This window comes from Giraffa tippelskirchi, chromosome 7 (assembly GCF_054371585.1).
Source record: "Giraffa tippelskirchi isolate mGirTip1 chromosome 7, T2T-mGirTip1v1.2.pri, whole genome shotgun sequence".
Taxonomy (NCBI): domain Eukaryota; kingdom Metazoa; phylum Chordata; class Mammalia; order Artiodactyla; family Giraffidae; genus Giraffa; species Giraffa tippelskirchi.
Window position 1 is genome coordinate 29,408,328 of NC_137281.1, and position 20,007 is coordinate 29,428,334.

Here is a 20,007-nt window from a genome sequence, read left to right on the forward strand (position 1 = left end):
AGGCTGCAGTCCATGGGGTCGCACAGAGTTGGACACGACTGAAGCAACTTAGCAGCAGAAGCTGTGGTCACTAGTTCTATGGTACTAATACTACTTTTACTACTGCTGCTGCTACTAACTCTATACAGTGCTAAGGGGTTAGAAGACAGTACAGTCTGATTACAGAATCATTTTACCACATCTACTTCTGGTTGAAATCTTGGTTTCTTATAGTAATATTTAACTGAAGATCATAATACAGATGACATTTGAACAATATGGGTTTGAAGTGTGCAGGTCCACTTATATATGGATTTTTTAAAATATAAACACAAACTGCAGTACTACACAATCCAAGGTTAGTTGAATGTGCAGCTATGAACTGCAGATACAAGGGCTGACTATAAAGTCTTACTCAGATTTTTGACTGCTGGGATCAGTGGTGCCCCTAATCCCACATTGTTGAAGGGTCAACTGTACTTTCAGCTTTAATTTATATTTATATATGCCATCTAACTTGCACTGCTCCAAATCTTCAGTATATTACTTATGGCAAGTATTTACCTAGTGTAGATGAGAAGAGATAGAAGCATAAAAAAAGGAAAGAAAATAAGCAGGGTCTCAAATTTGGGGGACTGGGAGGACTGGAATTAGAGCTTGAATCTGATATTTTGTCCACTTAGTTTATTATAAAGGAGAAATAAAAAAAACTTATCACCAAACTTCAGTTTCTTTTTTTCTTTTGCCAAATCACATGAGTGATTTCACTGCATTTGGAGAATGTAAATGAGATGACACTGTGTAAAATACAGGCTACATAGAGTAAAGTACTTCACTTTGATGGCCCTGTGTGCTACCTGAGTGTCAAGTTGTCATCTACAAGAACAGCTCAAGTTCAAGAATGGAGTGAGATCTGCAAGGTTGAAAACATGATCAAAGAAAGCACAGAGTAGTTTAAAATGTATAATCCAGTTTGACCCATGAGATGAGTGGCTTCAGAAAGCATGTACAGTGGCTGTCTGTGGGTTCCACATCCATGGATTCAACCAATCATGGATACAAAATATTCAGAAAAAAAGTTTCCAGAAAGTTCCAAAAAGCAAAACTTGTATCTGCTGCAATCAGACAATTTACTTAGTATCTACATTGTATTTACAACTATTTATACAGTATTTAAGTTGCAATAGGAATTATAAGCAGTCTAGAGATGATTTAAAGTATACAAGAGGATGTGTATACTATACTATACTATGCTACAGTATTTGCCATTCTATATAATGGGCTTGAGGATCCACAGAGTGGATTTTGGTATCTGAAGGGTGTCCTAGAACAAATACCTTGTGGATACAAGAGATCACTGTACTGATTCACCACTGGTCTGATTCTTACACACGGGCAGCTCTAGATAACAAGTTCCAGGGTGAATGCCGGTAGGAAATTAATTCTTAGCTATGGTCTATTTCCTCTCAAAGGTAGAAAAAACAAACAAACAAAAAAATCTATGGGCATTTCACCAAACTGAGTTACTCCAGTTCAGTTCAAAAGCTGATCTGCTGATTCAGATAATTTAGTTTGCCTACGGATACAACAGTCTGACTTTGAAACAGAGACATCAAGGGAAAAGTGAAAGTGTTTTTGGAAAGGAAACTTAATGTCTTAGGTAGGATGAGCATCAGATAGAAATAGGACTTTCTATGTTGAATTATGGCACTTATGAGCTGAAAGTGTATGTCCCCTCAAAATCCATATGTTGAGGTATGATGGTAATAGGAGGTGGGGAGATAATTAGGTCATGAAGGTGGAGTGTTCATGAATGGGATTAGTGCTTTTATAAGAAGCAGGAGAACTTGATCACCCTCTACTCTCTACCACGTCGGGATACAAGAAGATGGCCTTTTGTAAACCAGGAAGACTGTCCCCACCAAACAGTTAATCTGTTAGTGTCTCGATCTTGGATCTTCCAGGATCCAGAAATGAGAGAAAGAAATGTGTGTTTGTTAAGACACCCAGTCTATGGCAATTTGTTGTAGCATCCCAAGCTGACTTAGACACTTGGTCAGATTGCTTCAATCATTTAGCCTATATCATCTCATGTAAACTTCTCATGTTCTTGTTCAGTCACGCAGTCATGTTAGACTCTTTTGCAACCCAGTGGACTGTAGGCTGCCAGGCTCCTCAGTCCATGGGATTTTACCAGGCAAGAATACTGGAATGGTTTGTCATTTTCTTCTTAGGGGACTTTCCTGACCCAGGGATCAAACTCATGTCTCCTGCTCGTGTCTCCGGCAGGTAGATTCTTTACCACTGAGTCACTTGGAAAGCACCTCATGTAAATTAAAGATCTTGAATTTGCTAGTCAATGCATGGGTATTTTCAGAAGTGAACTTCAGGGACATTTTCAGATCATACACTTTGCCCCCATAGGGTAATATGAAAGAATGATCTAGTCATTCAGACAGTTTGCTAAACCTCAAACATTCATGTATTAACTTCATGATTTTTCTACATCTACTTGTACTATTTTTACTTATTTTTTTCTTTATACCATTACATAATTATACTTAGATTTATTTAAAATCAAACCACATTAAATCAACACTGAAAGTAGAATATAAGGTAAAATTTGCTTTAGACCAGAAGTGTAATGATAGAACCATAAATTCAACAAAAGCAAAACATTTTGTTAAGGTGATCAATTTGTTTAGGGATCTGAATGAAAGTTTTAGTCTTTTTATAATGTATAATGAGTAAATACTGAAGTGGTTGAAGAGTTGTTTCCAACATACTAAGACTTTTTCCTTGCATGACTGAGGGAAAATCAAAAGAAAAAAAAAAAGTACTATATTTTAAACAGTGATTTACTTTAAACAAATTCTTGTTTAGGTACCACCAAAAATGATCTCAGATCCAGATGATATGCATACTAAATCTTGGAATTCTACATTTCCTTATGCAGAAAGTATTGAAGTGTTCTGCCTGACAAAAGAAGTAAACTCACTTGAATCACAGTTGATTCATGCTTTTAAGGAACTAAATATGCATTATAAAGCAGTGAAGAAGCACATGTACATAAGTAACTACCGAGCAAGAAAGGGACTACCCAGCAGGTTTCCTCTTTTTGGTGTACACTAGGACCTCTAACGTGGCTGTGCTCCTTTCTGGAAATACAACAAAATACGCTATTTTCAGAACAAGAGCTTCTCTCTTCTTCCAGATTAACTATTTATGTCTTCACTTCTGAGAGTGTCTTCTTACTTTCACCATTTTGTTCTTTCCATCCCAATCACCTTCATAGAAATGATCATTACCTCGTATTTTCTTGTGTGTTTAATTTAGATATGGGCTTATTTTATTTTTCTCTCTCTTAGAATATTCATTGATGGGGAGGGAGGTGGAAGGGGGGTTCTGGAAGGGGAAAACATGTACACCCATGGTGGATTCATGTCAATGTATGGCAAAACAAATACAATATTGTAAAGTTAAAAAATAGAAAATAAAATAATTAAATAAAAAGATGATTTAAGCCAAAAAAAAAAAAAAAAAAAAAGAATATTCATTCCAAAAGGGAAAGGCTCTTGTCTGCTTTGTTGATACTTGGGTCAATGGTGTGCTAGACCTGGCTTGTTCAAGTACATCATAGTAGATTAGTAAACTTTCAGGAATTTTATAAACCAGCTGACACTATACCAGTAGTTTAAAATCAGTCATGTTAGGAATATTTATATAAGACTCAGCAAAACTATAAATACTTTTTTTTCTGGGGAACTTGTTTTCTAACAGTTACTTGCACACCACTTGCTCTGTTTCCATGCTAGAAACATGCTTGTAATATGGAAGAGGCCTAATGAATTTCTGTTTATTAAATAAAATGCATATCCAAAAAATAGGAAAAAACAAAACACTATTCCAGCTCAAAGGAAGTCAGGCAGGAATTCCTTCTTATTCGGCCTTTTTATTCTATTCTGGTCTTCAACTGATTGGGTTAGGCTTGCCCATATTAAGCAGGGAAATACACTTTACTCAGTCTACTGATTCAAATGTTAATCTCATACAAAAGAACCCTCATCAATACACCCAGAATAGTGTTTGACCAAATATCTGGGCATCTAGGAGCCCAGTCAAGTTAACATATTAAATAAATCATCACAACTAAGTTCCTGATACAAGCTGCTATTATAATAATTGCCATTATTAATATTAATATTATGATATTAATATTAGGTGACAAGTATTTTGGTGGACATTTTCACAAATCAAATGTTTTATCCATATCTATCCTTCACATATAGTATTTTAATTATTAAATTTCAAAAAACACTGTTACAGCAAATCATCACATTACCCTTAGCATTAATTAAAAAAACTAAAAGAACTTACAGACATCCTATTATTAACCTTGAATTCCTCTGCTGTGGTACACATAGTAGGGCCACAAGGAGTTCTTTGTTGAATATTTTTTAAGAAAATCTAGGACAGGACTCAGGGACCTTATTCAGAGAAACAGAGAACACATCTGTTATCAGATAAAAACATGAACTTATTTCAGCAGTTTATATTTGCTTTAATTTTTCTTGCCTCTACAAAGGCCATGGTTAAGATTTATTTTTCAAATTGCTAGAAGCTGTTATATAAAAATGACCTCTGAATGCAAGAATAGAAGCATAGTTAAAAGTTCATGATTTGGACAGTCAGCGTTAATGTAGATTGGAGAAATATTTTGGCAACCTCTTTCCTTTTCCCTAGGTAGCTTGATGAATGACCATTTCCTTTATTCTGTGTTCAGAAGTTTTATGGGCCATGGAGAGTGCAAGATCAGAGTTATTTGGGCCTGAAATAAAAACAAGTATTATCCAGCCACACTTAAACAAATGTTGTAAAAGATCTGAACAAAGCATTTTTGAGTACCAAAAATTCCACTTTTCAGAGAATTTTTTATAGTGTTTGCAAATAAATAAGAAAGAAAACTATATTTGCTGTTTCAAAATAAGGTCATAGCTCCTAGCATTGCAAATTATTTTGGGAATTGGTATTCATTCAGAGCTCCATAGAATTAAATTAAAGGCTGTGCAAGATGGATTATCTAAAGCCCTAATTTGGAGAATTTTCTAGACATTTTCAAAGACTATTGGAAACACTGAGCTCACCATCAATTAGGTTAAAATTTGAACATTCTAGCTTTTTGGATAAAACACAGAACAGGGAATGAGAAAGGGGAAGGATCCTAAGCTCTGTGTCTGAGTTTCCAAACTTCTATTCATTATACTCTAAGATATTCTGGGACAATTATTATTTTATAAAGATCTTTTCCATCATTGGAGCACATCTGGTGAAACTTGATTCACTCTCTTAATATTCTAATTTTAAAAATTGTTCTTATTCATAGCTCCCTAGTAAAAGTTGATACCTTGATTCTTTTCTCTCTAAATTTGTCTTAGAAACATACACATGTACTTTGTCATCTGCCAGTCTTCCTTCTTTCCAACTTGTTCTCATTACACATGTCACATTCTAACACATGTATCCCTCTCCATGTACTGATTAGTCTATGAAATGATCTATGAATGGTCTTATTACCACCTCCTCCCAAATATGGACCACCAGAAACTTTTATCTGAAAAATTTCCAAAACATGTCCTGTGTGGTTCTCCCTTCTTCACAGTGCACCAGTGATCTATGCCATCTGAAAAGCAATCTGACTGTGTCATTTCTATGATTAAAATCTTGCTAGTCTACACTTGCACTTCCAAGTCAGTGCAGATCCCAAGCTTCTAAAACTGTCTTATTAAGCCTTCCTGAGAGGCTCATTGTCTGGCTCTCCAATCATTCACAACTCCGTGTGTTCTACTCCACTGTTTTGTTATACCAAACTTCTTGCATCCTATGAGAGCAATTCATGTCCTCTCGTCTGTCCAACTTCACATAGCCAATCACCCAAAATCCAATCCAGTCCCTGGCACCTGAACATTTATTTGGCCAAAATACACCAGTTCTCTGATGTTGCCTTGGAGAAGGAAATGGCAACCCACTCCAGTATTCCTGCCTGGAGAATCCCACGGACAGAGGAGCTTGGCGGACTACATTCCATGGAGTTGCAAAGAGTTGGACACGACTGAGCAGCTAACACACCTGATGCTGCCTAAGCTGCTACTTCCTTCCCTAGTGGCCCAGGAATTGCTCATGTTCCTTCTTTATGTATTCTCATCACATGTCACACTCAAACACACGCATTCCTCCCTAAGTACTGAACAGTCTATTTTCTTAGCTGTCTTCCCAACTAGTCCACAAGAGTAAATTGTGACATATCCATCATTGCAAATGAAGACTTTATTACAGTTCTGATCATGAAAATGTCTCAGTGAATATTTGGAGAAGGAAGAACAAATAATTTTTCCTATAGAGAATAATTATAGAAAATAAAAATTGGATCAATCTTTCCACTTTTCTCTCCTCTCCATTCCTCTCTCCCTCTCCTCATTTCTCCTCTCCACTCCTTTCTTCACTCTTCTCTCCCTCTCTCCCTTCCCCCACTTTCTGGGCTCGTGCTACTTGGAATCTCATTAAATTCCATGTCCATTATACCTTTCTCTTTTTCCATAATAGTGGTTTTATTGACATACTATTTCCAATGAGATTTATAGATACAGGTGGAGTGAAAGAAGGATAGAAGGAAAAGTAGGAAGAGAAGGAGAAAATGCAATAGTAGTAGATTTTAACATCCATGAAGCGCTTTATACATGCCATGCACTATACCAAGTATTTCATCAGGATCTATCATTACATCCCTACCCATACAGATTCTGCACCCTCTGCTAGTACTTTCCTCAGTGACTATCCTGCCTAGCAACACCGCAGTGACAATGCAATAGAAAGGCTCTTTTCCCTAGGAACACATTCCAACACTGTATCAGGCCAAGGCACATGTTAAGAGTGAAAATCAGAGTCCATGAAGCCCCTTCCATGCAATGGGTTTCTCCTTTTGCTGCAAACTTCCTGACTCGGCTTCTTTAAGCAGTGGACATTTCCCAAGGATCTCCAGGTATCCCTTCCTGTGATCGGTCATTACCTCTCTAGCTGCTGAGAGGTGAAAAGGTGCTATTAATGCAAGTGGTATCCACTCCAAGAGCCGCATTGATTTTAGGTCCTGCACTGCAATCCCTTTGTCAGATGCTGTGTGGAAACAGATGCTGTGTCAGCCACTCATTCATCACAGGTGCTATTTCTGGTATGTTTGAAACTTGTCCTGTGCTTCTCCAAAACCTATACAGGCTAGTGTGCCCATTGCAAGTGTGTGGTAGATATCACATACTCATGAAATGGATATGAGAGTGTATGTAAATATTTATGACTCTTTAAGAAGGCAACAATTGGTTACACCTCTTCTGGTTCCTCAAATACACCTTCTCTCTCTTCCTTGTATCTCCTTCTCTGTCTACAAAGGTGAGATTTCCCTCCTCCTTTTGAGTTGACTTGAACTGATCTCATGTTTGAAATTCAGCTCAGGATCTCCCTTCTTCTGTTTTATGAAGCAAGCCTTGGCCCACATATCTCTCTGTTAGGATTCTTTTCTCATTGGGCTGTGAAAGCCCACTCATTTATATGTGTGTGTGTCTTCAATTACCTCTTTTCTTTTCAAAATCTAGAATTACAGACCATCATCTTTAGTATCTGGTATTGTGTGTGTTCTCAGTCATATCTGACTCTTTGTGACCCCTGTGGTCTGTAGCCCACCAGTATCCTCTATCCATGGGGTTTCCCAGGCAAGAATGCTGGAGTGGATTGCCATTTCCTTCTCCAGGGGATCTTCCTGACCCACAGATCAAACTGCCATCTCTTGTGTCTCCTGTATTGGCTGGCAGATTCTTTACCACTAGTGTCACCTGGGAAGCCCTATCTTGTATTGTAGCTGGAACCAAGTCTTGTCTTAATATGTTTTCATTGAGTGAATAAGTATTCTAATGGTTTCACTAAGTTCAAAATAAGCTTATCAATTCAATTACCTGAAATCCAATAGTTTGGCTAAGGTATTCAGGACATCTAGTTGTACAGCATTCATTCATGCTTTCAGCTGTGCTAAAGGACTAAAGTTTGCTTATCTTTTGAAGTTTGACACACTCATTAATGTTTCTTCTGCAATTGTAGCTTTGCCCCAAACAGAGAAAAAGTTTAAGGTAGTCTTTTTATCCTCCTTCTCTTTCTTCTTCTGCAGAGGAGTTACCATGAAGGAGTGGAGATTGCAGAGATTTGACATCTGACATGCTGAGAGCCAACCCTTACTTTTGCTAGTCTTAGGGACTGTCATATAAATTGAGAGCTCATCCACAAGATGGATATAATAGTGCCTTCTTTTTACATCTTGAAGGGTTGTTGTAAAGATCCAACTATATTATTATTCATTTTTTTATTCTCTGGAAATACTCAAAGAAATATAACTTCTGCTAGAACTTGTAGAATACCTCTGATATCTCTATCAATCAATTTATGTTCTAGTTTCCCTTAAACGCCACTTTATATCTGGTTATTAGTGTCCTAAATACAAGCTACTGCAGTTTTATTTATTACTTCTCCTGGATACATGTTTTTATTTCCCCGAACTTATGAGCCTTCTGGTGAACAAGAGCTATTTCTTCAACTTGAAGTAAATTTATTTGACTTAATCATTTAAATACAAATTGAGGGTGTTTTAGTAGGGCTGCATTACAATATTATAAAATTATGGTTTCAAATACAGCTGGTTCTCAGAATTATCCATGGAACTTAATAAGAACAAAACAATAAGAAGAGCAGGTTTCTTGTCTTTATTATGGACCCACTGCAAGTCTGTATGAAATATCTGCCTCACTGACTCTGATGATGGTGCTTGTGTTCCTCAGCAGACTCTGTTCCCCAGCAATGGTGTTTTGCACCAGAGAGTTCTTTACCTTGGCTACAGGTAATTGGACAGGGGAGGTTCTTCATTTAATGAAGTCAAACTGTAGGCTTCTCAGTGATTTATCTTCTGAATACAAGGGCTAGTCTTATTTGCTAGTGGCAGAGATCTAGTCATTAACTATCTATTTCTACTACTTAATAGTTGTATGAGTGAGAGAGTGAGTCAGTGAGTGCTCAGTCTCCCAGTCATGTTTGACTCTTTGCGATTCCACGCATTGTAGCCCATGAGGCTCCTCTGATCATGGGATTTTCCAGGCAATAATACTGGAGTGGTTGCCACTTCCTCCTTCAGGGGATCTTTCCACCCAGGGATCGAACCCGTGTCTCTTACATCTCCTGCATTGCAAGCAGATTTTTTACATCTGAGCCACTGAGGAAGCCCCACTAGTTGTATAAACTAACAAATCACTAACATTATCACTTTGAGCCTCAAATTGGAAGTGGGGATAAGTCAAAATGCGCTATTTGTTCCTTTGTGAAATAAAGGAAACAACAGAACTTAACTCACAGGCTTCCAACATTTATGATGCATAGAAAGTACTAGATTATAGGTAGTTATCATCTTACCTTTCACAGGGTTGTTGAAAGGAATGATTTACATGATGCATATAAAGCGATTAGAATATTTCCTGGCATCTGTAATTGCTCATTAGCAGTTAATAATATATTACTATTGTTGTTTTATTTTACCTTATTCTTGGTTGTGTGCTTTCTTTTATCTCCTATAACATGTATTTATAATTCACTGGACTTGTGCATCCTCATACACTCATTCAGCAAGAGTCCTCTAAACAGCCCCGTGTGTGGGTACCTGCTGAGCCTCTGGGTATGGAATGCCCTGCCCAGTGTCCTGAGACTGCCTGGTCTCTTCCAATCCTCTACAACTAGTTTCAGATCTCAGCTCTGCCTCTGCAGCTTCACTGACAACTTGGCCTCCATAGAGAGCCTCCTCATCTAAACTCTCATTGCCTTCTGAGACACACTCAAGTGCCTGTGCTCATCACAGAATATTAGCGTCAGTTGTTTTTATGAACGCATAGGACTACTATATACAGCTATAGAGGTCCTGCCCTGTACGAGATTCTAATATGAGTAGATATCTGGATGCAGCCCTAGTTACTAGTCAACGCTGCTTGGCACGGGGCTGGATTTAATTAGTTCAACAAGAAGCAAGTTTATAATTTATCTGTCTGAAGAGGTTGTGTTATATGATTTATTGGAACCAAAGGAGGGCACTTATTGATAGTTGGAACAGTTGGCCATGGTAGCCCTAATCATGTCCTCATTAAGTATGTTATTGTTGTTGTTGTTTAATCACTAAGTCATATCTGACTCTTGTGATCCCATGGATTGTAGAACACCAGGCTCCTCTGTCCATAGGATTTTCCAGGCAAGAATACTGAAGTGGGTTGTCATTTCCTTCTCTAGGGAATCTTCCTGACCCAGGGATACAACTTGCATCTCCTACATAGACAGGCAGGTTATTCAACACTGAGTCCCCACTAAGCATGTAAGTCCCCTGAAGTCTGGAATCACAATCATCTTCAAAGTCATTCATTTATGTATCCACTCATTCAATCATTCAACAAATATTTATTGAGACCCTAATTTCTGTTCATTCTCCTAGATTCTGCATCTGTTCTTTGTCTCACGTGGTGGATAATATAAATAGGTTACAGTTTCTTCATATATCTGGTTTCAGTTTTGTTTGCATGAGTGTCTAGATGATGTGAATAACTAGCATACTAGACAAAGTTACCTTCTTACCTTAATTTTTCTCCTCACTGACTAAAACTTATTTCTATAACTCTTCAAGACCATATTGTGCTATGCTGTGCTTAGCTGCTCAGTCATGTCCAACTCTTTGCAGGACTGTAGCCCACCAGGCTTCTCTGTACATGGGGATTCTCCAGGAGACAAGACTGGAATGGATTGCCATGCCTTCCTCCAGGGGATTGTCCCAACCCAGGGATCGAGCCCAGGTCTCCCGCATTGCAGGCAGATTCTTTACCATCCAAGTTACCAGGAAAGCCCAAAGACCACATTAAATGATAATAATAAAAAGATAGCTCATAGAAGCTACTGCTACCAACAAGTATGTTTATATTGCTGACATTCATCCATCTCTCTTCAACATATGTATGTAACTCCCATGTCCCTGGCTTGAGGTTAGGTATGAGGAATACACAGGCAATTAAATTAGACCCTAGTTCTGCAAAATTCAAAGTTTAGCATTTTCATGTAACTAAATGAACTTAAGGAATGGACTTCAAAAGTAGTGAGAAATGGTAATAGCAAGTTAATGAAGAACAATACACTACTCTAAATTGCATCATTTCTGATTTGAGTTTTAGGGAAAAGTATGTTTACCCTGTATAGGTTTATGGAGGTTGGGTGTTCAATGCAAAACCTGTTGAAAGGTGCAGAGTTAAAACTTGAACAACAAAACATGTTGAGGCCAAAAAAAAAAAAAAGTGTTTTGGCTAGAGCCAAATTTCTGTGTTAGCATTTAAGCAGGTGTTTTATGGGAGGGGGGAAGTTATTTTATGGAGGAGTCCCCAAATTTCAAGTATCTTAGGTGTCCTATCACATCATAGCTAGCAAGACAAATTGATATCATTGAATAGAAGTGATTCAGACTAATGAATAGACAGAGTGGGTTCCACTTGAAGAGAAATGTCCTTAACCTGGACAAGCCATGTTGGAATACTATTTGAAGAACAGCCTTCAATCTGTTGCCTTCTGTGATATCTCTAATTTTAAAATGTTGGCAATATACTAGAAAAAAAATTAATGTGCAGAACAAATTAACCATATATTGATCTGCCCAACTTATAACCTCTAAGATTAGGACTTATTTGTCAATTTTTATCCTGAAAGATTGTGAGTGTGGTGAAGAGTTCGGGGTGGTTGCAGGAGAGATGCTGATCATGTTTGCATTCTAAGGATACTTCTGGCACAGTTAGAAATATCACTCATAGTATAGAAACTTGCATTCAATCCCTCTGAAGTACTTGTTAAAATGCTTGTTCCTGGCCACACCTAGGATGTTTGGAGTCAAAGTAGCTAGAGAGTGTACTGGACACCACGGTGCGAGGAGAAGCCCAAAATGAAAAAGACCAAATAGTATGCTATCTTCCCATTAGGGGAAGGGATATTTTTATGCTGTGTTACTCATTATGATGAAATAATTCTTGAATTCGATTGCTGTACAGAATCAGGTCTTTCTCTCCTTATGGGAATAAGGACAGGCTTTGAAATATTGGAGACTCTGAGAGTTGACCTGTTGCTTAGTGTCAATGTCACTCATTTGTAAAGTAGGGATTTACTTATTGACTTAATAACTCCCTGGTAATCACTGCTTATGCATCTTTGTACACAGAGACCTCCTGATTAGTGCATTATTGACCTGGAAGATGATGTTTTTATCATTTAGTTCAGGACAGTGCAAGTTTTTGGCATGCTCACTCCAACAAATCCCCACATTAAAATAAAAACATTACTCTCATTAAAATTAATGGCTGTTATGCTTACCCACAAAAGGGAGACTTCATCACGAACTGCAGTGGCAAGGGGTAGCATTAGACAATTTTGGCTGAATGTATTAAGACATCACACTTACTTTCCCATTTACAAAATTAATGAAATTATCAAATTCTAATTTAAAATCCATTTACTGTCACTCACAGAGCTTTGCTTTTTTTGACCTATTTCATCCTTTTGCTCTATCTACCTACTAATAAAAATTTCACCTCCTAAAACACAATGATAAATGCCAAAACACATGAAATATTTTCATAAAACTCCAGAAATCCAGTATCTTGATTCTGGGCAATCAGGAGCTGAAGATTCCATTTTCATCAGATGACATATTGGGGAGTGCTTCTTTATTACTGAATCAAAACTGGCTTCAGTTAATGGTGGAGCTGAAAATAATTACATGTCTTACTCAAGAGCACACCAACTGGGAGGCTGTACACTGGGAAAATGATTTGAAACCCTGGTAAGTGCTTATCCAGATCTTATACTTTTCTTATTAACTGAATTACAAACAGACCAAAGTCTTACAAAAATTATCACATACCACAAAGGGCCCTGTAGAATCAAAAACCTTATAACATTCATGGTAAAGCAAAATAAGTTTTCTACTATCAGGGGAACAGCTTACATCAATGGTACCAACTTACGGTTGAAAAAAAAATATTGAGAAAAAATCGCCAATTTACCTTAAAATGAGAGACCATTATTGTTTAATTTAGGGTCATGCCAGGTTATATTTCAGTCCAGGTGTTCAGCTGTGTCCAACTCTTTGCCATCCCATGGACTACAACACACTAGGCTTCCGTGTCCATCACCAACTCCCGGAGCTTGTTCAAATTCCTGTCCGAGTTGGTGAGGCCATCCAACCATCTCATCCTCTGTCATCCCCTTTTCCTCCTGCTTTCAATCTTGCCCAGCATCAGGGTATTTTCCAATGAGTCAGTTCTTCACATCAGGTGGCCAAAGTATTGGAGTTTCAGCTTCAGCATCAGTCCATTCATGGTAAATTAAATGGTAAATTTCATGGTAAATTAAATTACCGTGAATCAAGGTAAATTGGAAGTGGTCAGGTCATAGTTCAGTTCAGTAGCTCAGTCGTGTCTGACTCTTTGCGACCCCATGAATTGCAGCACGCCAGGCCTCCCTGTCCATCACCAACTCCCGGAGTCTACCCAAACCCATGTCCATCGAGTCGGTGATGCCATCCAACCATCTCATCCTCTGTCGTCCCCTTCTCCTTCCGCCCTCAATCCTACCCAGCATTAGGGTCTTTTCCAATGAGTCAACCCCTCGCATGAGGTGCCCAAAGTATAGGAGTTTCAGCTTCAACATCAGACCTTCCAATGAATACCCAGGATTGATCTCTTTTAGGATGGATTGATTGGATCTCCTTGCAGTCCAAGGGACTCTCAAGAGTCTTCTCCAACACCACAGTTCAAAAGCATCAATTCTTCGGCACTCAGCTTTCTTCACCGTCCAACTCTCACATCCATACATGACCACTGGAAAAACCATAGCCTTGACTAGATGGACTTTTGTTGGCAAAGTAATGTCTCTGCTTTTAAATATGCTATCTAGGTTGGCCATAACCTTCCTTCCAAGGAGTAAGCGTCTTTTAATTTCATGGCTGCAATCACCATCAGCAGTGATTTTGGAGCCCAAAAAAATAAAGTCTGACACTGTTTCCACTGTTTCCCCATCTATTTCCCATGAAGTGATGGGACCAGATGCCAAGACCTTAGTTTTCTGAGCGAAACCATCTTTTATTGACAAAGATCATATAAAAGGGTCATCAAGTCTGAAAATATGAAGGAAGCAAAGAGTAGAAAAAGAACACAGGAGAGGGCTTGAGGCTCTAGATATATTTTGATCAGGATAGGCATGCATTTCTTTTCAATGGTGAGCCCGGTTCTACAGCCAATAACTTATGAATGCCCTGGGTTCTATATCAGGAATTGTAAGATAAGGGCAATTGAAAAGAGCAGAGTCAACCATGTTTATTCAATCAATAAAGAAAGATTCTGCACACTCTTTCTTATTGATCTTAGAGAAAAAATATGCAGAAAACATTAGGAATAACTCACTTCCATGAGGTTTAACTGTAGCCCAGCAATTTAAATAAAATTGTAGATAGAAGCCTTTTTATGCAGGAATCTTTGCAACTGCATTAAATAATTAAAAGTGTGCATAAGGAAAAAACATCTTAATACATGTGATCTCTTTACATATCATAAGTTTTATCTTTGTCTCAGATACATGGTTAAGATGGATTGAGTTTTTGATAATATGAGCCATAAGAATTTAAAAAACAAAAAATGAAACAAAGCCTTGAATTGGTCATTCACTCAGTGCTCATGAATAAGTGCTGTGCCAACTTTAGTGTCTGAGGCTCTTGTTAAGAGCTAGGATTACAGTGTGAGCATACGTGGCTCAGGTCTTCAAGAAGCCTATGTCCTATTATAAATGGGTGACCAACCCACTTAAATTTTCTGAGCCTCGGGTTACTTCTACTGACATTGAAAGGGCTGGATAAAATTTTCCTGTGTTCACTTTTCAGATCAAAATTTTAAGAAATATTTAGAGGGCTGTATAGAAGGAAATTGGGCTTCCCTTGTGGCTCAGACAGTAAAGATTCCACCTGCAATGTGGGAAAGCTGGGTTCCACCTCTGGGTTGGGAAGATCCCCTTGAGGATGGCATTGCAACCCACTCCAGTATTCTTGCCTGGAGGATCCCCAAGGACAGAGGAGCCTGGTGGGCTATAGTCCATGGGGTCACAAAGAGTTGGACATGACTGAGCAACTAAAACACACACACACACACACACACAGAATTTAGTTTACAAAAGAAATGTATAGATATTCTAGGAGTGTGATGAGCAAGGCTGCTGTGAAAATTCATTTTCTATTCCTGTTATCATATTTTACCTTTCAAATTCTTCCCATAAGTGTACTGTTATAATTTGCTGTGCTGAGTTCATTAGATATTCATTACCATTTCCATTCTTATTTAAAGAGTAATGTCTGACCTCCCTGGCAGTCCAATGGTTAAGACTCTGGGCTTCAAATGCAGGGAGTGCGGGTTCGACCCCTGGTCAGGGAACTAGGATCCCACATGGCACATGGTACGGCAAGAAATAAAAAGAGTACTGTCTATGCTGTCTACGTATAGGTTAGTCAGTGTACTAGGGATTTTAAACACATTATCTTGATTTTGATCCTCAACACAATCCAACTATTATTATTATTCACATGTTCCAAATGAAAATAAATGGGGCTCAGGGAAATTGAGTAACTTATCAGTGTCACACAGGTATCAAGTGACCAAGACAACATTTGAACTCAGAAGGCTGGTCCCTAAGGCAAGTGCTCCTAACCTATTCATTTTCATCACAACAGGGTCATTGTTAAAAAATGTACTCTTTCACCTCTAGCATTACCATCATTCTGGGAACTAAGCACTGCACCCATTAAATTCACTGGCTTTCATCCTCTCCAAGGTAGCACAGACATCAGTTACTCTGAAACATTTCCTGATCGTCTCTCCAGTCTGGCTGGGAGTAGAGCTCCTCCTTTGTGCTTGCTGCCATCATTGATCCACTGTAGCTGACAGCTTTATATTTGCTTGATTTCCCCCTCTAGATGTTGATCCCCTAACAAAACTGTGTATGCCTTTCTCATCTTTGTATCCCCTGTTCCTAGCACAGGATTTCACTATCACAAGTACAAGAATATATGTTGAATAAATAAGTGGTCATGTGAGCAAATGAATGCAATGACACTCAGTCTGCCTTGCCAACTATAATTAAACCATATGATTTTACTGAGTCTTGAGAAATTATGTCTAGGAATGGGTGAGCTAACTAGGAAGATATTATACTTAATTTTTATTGTCCTGCATAATGTTTTGATTAGTGAAGAAAAAAGAAATGACAGGAAGTTAAGTATATGAGCAAGGTGACACTTCCTGTGACTGTTCACATGCTGTAGAAAATGTTTTGTGGGAGATGACATAGAACAGTGTGACTCAAGATGAGGTCCTGGACCAGCTACATCTGCATCATTGGGTAAGTATTAGATTCAGAAATATGAGGTATGGACTTGGCAATCCAAAATCTGAAAAACATTGGTGTAATCATTCCTCACTCCTAGGTACTAGTTACAGAAAGTAAGCATGGCAATGTTATGTTGTATTGTGCTCAGTTGCTCAGTTGTGTCCAACTCTTTGCGACCCGATGGACTGTAGCCTTCCAGGCTCTCTGTCCATGGGGAGTCTCCAGGCAAGGATACTGGATTGGGTTGCCATTCCCTTCCCCAGGGCATCTTCCCTACCGAGGGATTGAACCCAGGTTTCCCACACTGCAGGCAGATTCTTTGAATTGCCCTTTTGGTCACTCAGTTTATTTTATGTTGCATGTAAGGGGTGCAAGGGGAATATTGCTGGTTCTAGCTGTGTCCCATTGAAGCACAATCTGAGAGAACTCTCCTGAATCCATATTTGGGAACATATACAGTAGTACTAAGTGACCATACTGATGGAATGCTTCTGGACTTCCCATCTGTGTATACAGTAGACACTCAATAAACATCATTGGCAGAGTTAACAGATGACCTGGATTGACAAATCAAATCATCCCAAGGAGTTTATTTTCTGCTCATGGGTTAAAATGATACCCTGTCAGAATAGGAAATGCAGCATTGAGCCCTCAGATTCTAATAGTCAGCACTGTCAGTGTGTGCCTTCTCTCTCCTCACACAACTATAAAATCTCTCTCCAGTTGCTTTCAGGGAAATTCTTTTACAATTATCTATTAGTTATGACTGGATGAGCAAAATTGTTTTTGCTTTTTTGTTTATTGTTTTTCTTTATTGCAGTCTTTTTTTTTTTTTTTCAAATAAACCAACAAGAAAACAACCCAAAAGCACAGACGGTAGCATCTGGACGATGTTCTTTGCCGACAGATCACGTTGCTCTTGTGTTTACAGCAAGCTCCATTGTGCACTGCTGGAATGACTTTGGGAGAACAAGCTCTTTATCTACACTAGTGGGTGCTTTTATTTTCCTGACTGACTTTCGCAAGAAGATGGTTCAATCACAGTTCAGCAATGAGAAGGCAAGAGGAGAAGGAGGAGGGAAAGAGGAGCAATGCAAACAAAACTTCTATCCTACAAGAACTCTCTTCTCATTTGTCCCTTTGTCAGTCTTAACAAAACTAGCACACCTGGCCAGTGATGCAAACCACTCTGTATGGCCTCTACACTATTACAAGATGAGTGGTGGTTGGAAGAGCTGCCACTGAAATGAAGCCAGTTTTCAGAGAAGTTTAGCTGCAGCTCATGGATGATGGAAGCATTAACTCATTGGTGTTAAGACATTCTGGTGATGGGGTAATGCTCAGTTTCATTTTGAAACATCAATATTGCAGATATCCACTCTAGATGTAAAACTGGTTCATGTGTATTTAATTTATTTGAAAGACACTGCAGACTATTGATTTTTTTTTCTCCTTCAAGAAAATGAAAGCAGCATATCAGTGTGTCCTTGAGCAACTGACATAACTTACATATGCCTCTCTTTGCTCATCTGTATCAGACACAGGACTAAAAGTTCATGGCATGGTTCATTCATTTGTAATCACATACTGAGTGTATGATATATGTCAGATTACAAGGGAAGAATGAGCATGGGAAGGGGCAAGAAGGGGGCAGAAGTAACAGAGGAGGATAAGAGGCAAAAGTGGGGTGCTGTGCCGAATGGGTAAAACATCCAGCGAGCACATAATTAAAATAAAAGGTCTAAATGTTGTAAGAGATACACGTCCCGGGTAGTCGACCAGCACAGAGAAGTAATAGATAACTGAATTTGAGGGTCTCACAGAAAGAGTCACGAAGGAACAGAAACTGAGTTATTGGCTGAGAGAGCCCAGAAAAATGTGCTGCAGGAGAAAGAGTGAGTGCTTTAAAAAGGAGGATGAGCATTTTCAAAGGGATGGAAACAAAAGATTGAGATTGGACCCTGCACTGTATAAAAGAGAGGGATGGAAAACCATCCCAGGAAATGAATAGTATATAACTGCAATCTTTTTTTATTTAATGCTAACAGAATGGTTAGAAAGAAATGCACCAAAATGTCAACAGTGACTATATCTGCACAGTATGAATATAAGCTCATTTTACCTTATATTTTATATAATTTAGTATTTTCTTTAGTGAGTGCATGTGTACATGGTTAGTCCCTTCATTTGTGTCCAAGTCTTTGTGACCCTACTGACTGTAGCCTGCCAGACTCCTCTGTCCATGGGATTCTCCAGGTAAGAATACTGGAGTAGTTTCCCATGTCCTCCTCCAGGGGATCTTCCCAACCCAGGGATCAAATCCACATCTTTTACATCAACTGCACTGGTAGGTGGGCTCTTTAACACTAGCACCACTGGAGAAGAACATCAATCACACAGGGTCATGGGGCATATTAAATGTGACTATGTATTCATTGACCTAACATTTGCATGCCTACTATGTACAATGAACTCTGGTCCTTTTAAAGCCTGAGGAGAAAAAAGAGACAGTGCCTGTTCTCTTGAAGCTCATTATTTTTGTGAAGGAGACAGAAACACAACCAGTTTGAAGGGAGAAATCAGGTCACATGGAAGCACCAAAGAGTGTCTCAAAAAATTTAGAACAGAGTTTGTCAGGACAGTTTACTAGGCTGGCCTTTGAAGGACTGACAAGAAAGAGCAGTCAGGAAGGAGAAGGCAGCACATCTGGAGACAAGACCATGGAGTGGCTTTTGGGAAATCACAAGCAATTCTGTACAGTAAACTAGCATGGGAAGAGTATGCAGCAGCCACTGGAGAAAATCAGATGGTATCTTTAGGGTCCAGCTCGAGGAACTGATCTTATAACATAAAGTTAAAATAATTGGAAAAGTATTTTTGAAAGAGTTGGGGGAACAGGTAAGTTTACCATGGAAAGAGGTTCTAGACAACTCATGGGTTGGTTTATTTCACAAACGCTGAAAGCCAGAGATGTAGGGACATAAGCACACAGGGGATATCAAAGGGGAGTAAGGGTGAACCGGGAACTGGCTGGGTTTTTGCTTATGAGTCAGCAAATAGTTCTCAATGGTCATCTGTTACTTTTCAGTCTGTCCTGAAATTTTTCCATTTTGAAAATTCCTTTCTGTTAGTCCATGTGCATCTGGTGAGCTCATCAGTCATGTGACTGAAACTGACACATGAAGAGGCTTTACCAAGACTGGCCAGAATGATTCACTGTGGGGTAGTCCCACAATATAACCAGGGACAGAGGGAATCCCTATAGGATGGTCTAGAATGCTAGGAAGAGAAACTTGGCTGGAAGGATGCAGTAAGCACAAAGTTAATGGAAACATCATTGAGCTACATGGGAAATCTTTTCTTGAGGATGAAGACAGTAGAAAGAAAGGTGAAACTGGGTAGGGGTAAAGAGTGAGAGAAAGTCAGAGCAAGAAGGAGAAAACAAGTTGATAAAAGGGGAGGAGAACAAATGGGAGAAAGAGGAGGCAGACAAAAACACAATGAGGC

The 20,007-nt window shown here is 38.8% G+C and overlaps 2 long non-coding RNA genes across 2 annotated transcripts in view; one reads left to right on the forward strand and one right to left on the reverse strand.

Annotated features, from left to right (window-relative positions):
- The window catches only part of LOC145515056 (uncharacterized), a 121,568-nt gene extending 103,594 nt beyond the window's left edge, over window positions 1-17,974 (forward strand). The window contains exon 8 of the long non-coding RNA XR_014060653.1: window positions 17,321-17,974. This is a non-coding gene — a long non-coding RNA (uncharacterized LOC145515056). The remainder of the gene's footprint in view (window positions 1-17,320) is intronic.
- The window catches only part of LOC145515059 (uncharacterized), a 104,040-nt gene that overhangs the window by 74,469 nt on the left and 9,564 nt on the right, over window positions 1-20,007 (reverse strand). The gene's annotated exons all lie outside the window — the stretch shown is intronic.